The following is a 6,000-nucleotide window of genomic DNA, read 5'->3' on the forward strand; positions in this document are numbered from 1 at the left end:
CCACATGTAGTTTCAGGCTCCTGGCTTAGGTCTAGCCCAGCCCTGGATGTTGTGAGCCTTTGTGGAGTGAACCAGTGAGAGGGAGATATTTCTCTACCTTCCAAAACAGAAACAAAGTCCCCCCAAAAAACAGTAGTTTCCTCATACTTCCAAGTCTTAATTGCTACAGATTTGTGAAAAACTAGAGAATTCAGTTTAACATCGAGGCTCCATGCAGGAGAGCACATTCTGGTGTCTCAAACTTGATTTCCAAAGTTCATTGATGGAAGGTACCAGGCTAGCAAGATGGCACTGTGAAAGAGCCTTGGAGAGGGAATTGGGAGAAATGGGTTCTAGTCTTGACTGATATAGACTATGATTTGTCTTCTTTGTTGCAATCTTGTCTACAAAATGAGAACAACTGCATTTATTGTCCCTGGCACAAAGGTTGTCCGGTCCAGGGCCAACATGAGAGATGGTACACACAGAACTTGATGCGGCACAAAGAATTTTATGCATATGAGGCAACACATTTCCACTCTTAACAACAGGGAAGCCCCAAATGTTATATAATATGGTGAAAGGAGTCAGTGAGTAAGGGTTTATATCTTAGTTCTGCTGCTAACTCGCTGCGTGCAATTGAAACAGATCCCTGGACCTTTCTAATGAAGGTTTTACACTTCTAGTGAGAGCTGGGGCAAGTCGTGAACATTTCTCAAAATTTAAAAATACTTCCTCCCAAAAAGAAGTACAGCTACATCTGAGGTCTGATTTTTCTCTGTGTCCTTAGGGTGGCCCGAGATGTGCCCCTCCTCAATGAAAGAATGTAAGTATTTGTAACAATGCCTTGATGTTATCCTATACCATTTCTGTCTGAGATGAGAACATCTTCTTATTACCCATTAAAGACAACATTTCATATTTGTATATATAAGAACTGGGTGATAATAATGAGATTTGAGAGGAATCATTAAGCTTTACATAGAGAAAAAGTCTTACTATAGCCATACAGTACACCCTATCTCCTAGAATTCAATGGACACTGTGTGGACAGAGCCACTCAAACCATCCTAGTGTTAGAAAATTGAATCAAAGCACCTCCCCGCCCCCAACATACACAGTCCTTTTCTTTTCTCTTTTATTCCTTGTTCTTGAAAAAAAAAATATGTAACACTTTTAGAAGGACAGCACAAGTCTTCTAGACTGAGTTGTTTTGTCAAATACTGGATCAATTCCCCAAAGTTTCTATAAAGATACTTGGTAACTCCTTGTTCTTTAGTTGCTGCCTGATTGGGAAGAAAGAGAATAAACTGACAACTCTTGCTTTCCTTTCCCTCATAGGCAACCCCAACAAATTTCATCAAAAAACTTAGGATCTTAGTGGTCCAGACTTAACAGTTATGTATATGCAAGTCTAACAGTAGTGTCCCTCGGTAGGTTAATTTAAAGGCATAATTTAGGTTAGTATGGGTGTAAAGAGAGATTAAAGAACAAAGAATAGAAAATGTACCAGAATCATAGTGCCAAATTTTGCTTTTTAATTTCTCCCTCATCACTTTATGCCTAATTCTACCTGGTCCAACCAACAAAGCCCAGCATTTTTGAAATTTTGAATATTAAAATAATGAATAACAAAAGAGCCTGATGTAAGAATGCATTATTTTGGGGCCGGCACTGTGGCACAGCGGGTAAAGCTACCATCTGCAGTGCTGGCATCCTGTACAGGTGCCAGTTTGAATCTCAACTGCTCTACTTCCAATCCAGCTTCTTCTATGGCCTGGGAAAGCAGTAGAATATGGTATAAGTCCCTGGGCCCTTGCACCCACGTGGGAGACCTGGAAGAAGCTCCTGGCTCCTGGCTTCAGATCTGCCCAGCTCCAGCCATTGTGGCCACTTGGGAAGTGAAACAGCAGATGGAAGATGTCTCGATCTCTCTCTCTCTCTCTCTCTCTCTGCCTCTTGCCTCTGTCTCTCTATAAGTTTACCTTTCAAATAAATATATATATCTTTTAAAAAAAGAATGCATTATTTCACTACCATTGTTGGCATCAGAATCTGTACATAGGAAGCAAATGTAAGCTCAGAGAAAAATATTCCTAGACCTTAGAGGTAAAAAGATACTCTGTGAAACTGTATATATACACACACAACGCATGAGATAAGCTATCTCCAGAAGTTATACATCCTAAGCTACATCTGTACCCAGAGTTTAGGGTAAAGGAAATCTTTTTTTTTTTTTAAAGATTTATTTATTTTATTTGAAAGGCAGAGTTACAGAGAGAGAGAGAGAGAGAGACAGACAGACAGACAGACAGACAGACAGACAGAGACTGAGAGATCTTCTATATGCTGGTTCACTCCCCAAATGGCTACAATGGCTGGAGCTGAGCCAGGCTGAAGCCAGGAGCCAGGAGCTTCTTCCCAGTCTCCCACGTGGATGCAAGGGCCCAAGCACTTAGGCCATCCTCCACTGTTTCCCCAGGAATTAGCAGAGAGATGGTTCAGAAATGGAGCAGCCAGGACTCAAACCAGTGCCCATATGGGATGCTGGCACTTCAGGCGGAGGCTTAACCTACTACACCACAGCACCGGCCCCCAGGAAATCTTTAAATCAGAAAAATGATGATATTACTGTTCAAAAAAGGTGACCATAGTATATTCTCATGATTGCAATGTAAATAAAGAAAGTCACATTTTCTAAAATAGTATTATTTGGAATGCATTAATAAAATATCTCTGGAAAGAAACACAAGATGCTGATAACATTAGTTGTCAGGGCCTGCGCTGTGGCATGGTGGGTAAAGCCGCCGCCTGCAGCACCGGCATCCCATACAGGCACTGGGCTTTGGATCAGTTAGCTCCATCTGTTGTGGCCACTGGGGAGAGAACCAGGAGATGGAAGATTCTGTCTCTCTGTATCTGTCTCTCTATCCTTCTGCCTCTCTATAACTCTGCCTTTCAAATAAATAAGTAAATCTTAAAACAAAAACAAAGAAAACCCACCACATAATAACCAGACTCCCCTGTTTGTCATCGGGCAGTCTTTGATTTCAAATGAGTTGCAAAATCTAGTGAAGGAAGCCTCTGCACTGTCTCCTTAAGGATCTTTTTGGAGGTTAAGAATTATAAACAGTTTTGTTATTACTGCCTAGCATCTCCCAATAAGGCAGATTCTTTTATCTTAAGACAACTGCAAAACAGTAGCTCCAGTTAAGTTAAACTCCAAGTATTTAAAGCCACCTCAGCACAAGGAAGCACTCAAACTCTCCAACTTTAAGCAGATGGAGGAGGAAACATCTGGAGTCTGCTCCAAATAATCTTATTTCTTTCACTCTCTGTAATACTCTTCTGTAATTTAAAAGCAATAAATACTTTTTTTAAAAACCGTTCTGACTAAACTTGAACCAGCAGGCAAAGGTCAACCCGTCTGATAACGTCTTGATAACACAGTATATGCTAGGCAATTTTTATAAATGCAAAAACAACTGTATCTGTTCAACTCTCATTTCAGCTTTTTTTTTTAAATAGCTTATTGAGATATAATTCACATAAAATCCACCCATTTTTTAAAAAGATTTATTTATTTATTTGAAAGACGAGTCACAGAGAGAGAAGGAGAGACAGAGATCTTCCATCTACTCGTTCACTCCCCAAATGGCTGCAACAGCTAGGGCTGGGCCAGGCCAAAGCCAGGAGCCAGGAGCCCTATCTGGGTCTCCCATATGGGTAGCAGGAGCCCAAGCACTTATGCTGCTCTCCCAGGAACATCAACAGAGAGCTGGATAGAAAGTGGAACTGGTGCCCATATGGAATGCCAGCATTGCAGGTGGCATAGCCTAGCCTGCTACTCCACAAGACCAGCCCCTAAATTCACCCATTTTAAGTATACTTTAAATATATTTACATTTAAATATACTTAAAAGTACATTAATAGAGATGTGCATCTATCACCACTATTGAATCCCAGAACATTTTCATCATCCCCCAAAGAAACCCTGCACCCCTTCCCAGACACTCCTCCCTCTTCCCCTCCCCAAGAATTTGGCAAGCAGAAATTTACTTTCTATTAATTTGGCTATTCTGGACATGTCATATAAATGGAACAACACAATAGGTAGCCTTTGTGTCTGTTTCTTTCACTTAGCATGTTTTTAAGGTCAATTCATATTGTGATCTGTATCATTACTTCATTCTTTTCTAAGGCCAAATAATATTCCATTGTATGGATTTACCACATTTTATTTACTCATCAGTTGATGAATATTTGTACTGTTTCTATTTTGAGCCATTATAAATGATGCTGTTATGAACTCATGTGCAAGCTTTTTTGTGAACATGTATTTTTCATCTTTCTTGGCTATACCACTATGAGTAGAATTCCTGAATCACATGGTAACTCCATGTTTAACATTCTGACAAACTGGCAAGCTGTTTTCAAGGTGGCTGGACTTTTACAGTTCTACCAGTAATGTATTAGGGTTCCATTTCTCTACATCCTAGCCAACACTTGTTATTGTCCATCTTTCTGATTACAACCACCACTGAGGGCACAGTACAGTAGCTTACTTTGGTTTTGATGTGCATTTCTCTAATACTAATGAGTAGACCATCTTTTCATGTACTTATTGGCCTTTTGTACATCTTCCCTGGGTCACCTCAATCTTAGAACAGGTAGAAAAAACCTTAGGACAGACCTTTATTTACTGAGGAATTTATGCCTATTTTCAAACATTCTTTTTTCAAATAATGCAAAATTAGGGTTTGTTTAAAAACACAAATGGGACATACTTCTTTAAATATATTGCATAGGTCTCTGGGATTAAAGATACCCTTTTATTAAAAAAAAAAAAACTATGAAAGCTAATTGAGAGGCTGGTGCTATGGTATAGAGGATTAAGCCAACACCTGTAGTGTCAGCATCACATATAGACACTGGTTCGAGTCCCGGCTGCTTCACTTCCAATCCAGCTCACTGCTAATTCGCCTGGAAATGCAGCAGAAGATATCCCAAGTGCTTGGGTCCCTGCACCCACCTGAGATACCCAGAAGAAGCTCCTGGCTCATGGCTTTGGCCTGGCCCAGACTGTGCCAGTGCAGCCATCTGGGGAGTGAACCAGCAGCTGGAGGATCTCTTACTCTCAGTCTCTCTCCTTCTCTCTCTGTATCTCTGCCTTTCAAATAAATAAATAAATCTCTTTTTTTAAACAAAAGAAAGCTAAATGAGGAGAGATTTAACTTTTAGGGTAGATAAATATGAAGTAAAGTCAGTACATACTCAGTGACTTAAACAGTGGGCAAGGAAGAGACATTATCTCCAACATTCCTATCTTTTGGAGGAGCCTTTGAGATTTACTTGGAAGTCAGTTGACAGTGTAATAAATCAAATCCACCCTTTTGAAACATAGTTATAATTCTAATATAAATAAACCCATATAGACAAACAGTTCATATTTTAAAAAAATGAAGGTATGTGTTTTTGGTGTGGGAGGTTCTACTATACAGCCCTGACCTATAGTAGTGCTCAATTAGTATATTTTATTTTAATTTTCAAACTATTTTTCTCTACTTACCAATAATTGCAACTATTTACTGAGTGTTTACTATGTACCAGATAAGAGATCTGTTACCTCATTTATTTATCTACGAGGTATTCTTACAATAACCTTGTTTAGATGAAGAAATTGAGTCTTACAAACGTTAAATAAATTGTCCAAAATCAAACAGCTGCCAAGTATCTGTTAGAGCTAAAATCTAAACCTAGTCCTCTAAGATTAAAAGCTTATGCTCTTATTTGAGCTTCTCATGAATTCTCAGAGAAATATCTACTGCATAAACACGTAGTATATACCATCATGCATCATTTAATGCTGGGGATATGTTACATGAAGTGCATTGTTAGGCAATTTTGTCATTGTGCAGATACCATAGAGTTTACTTACACAAACCTAGATGATATAGCTTATTACATACCCAGACAATATTGTAATTTTTTTTTGACAGGGAGAGTGGACAGTGAGAGAG

The sequence above is a fragment of the Oryctolagus cuniculus genome, chromosome 12, assembly GCF_964237555.1.
Source record: "Oryctolagus cuniculus chromosome 12, mOryCun1.1, whole genome shotgun sequence".
Taxonomy (NCBI): domain Eukaryota; kingdom Metazoa; phylum Chordata; class Mammalia; order Lagomorpha; family Leporidae; genus Oryctolagus; species Oryctolagus cuniculus.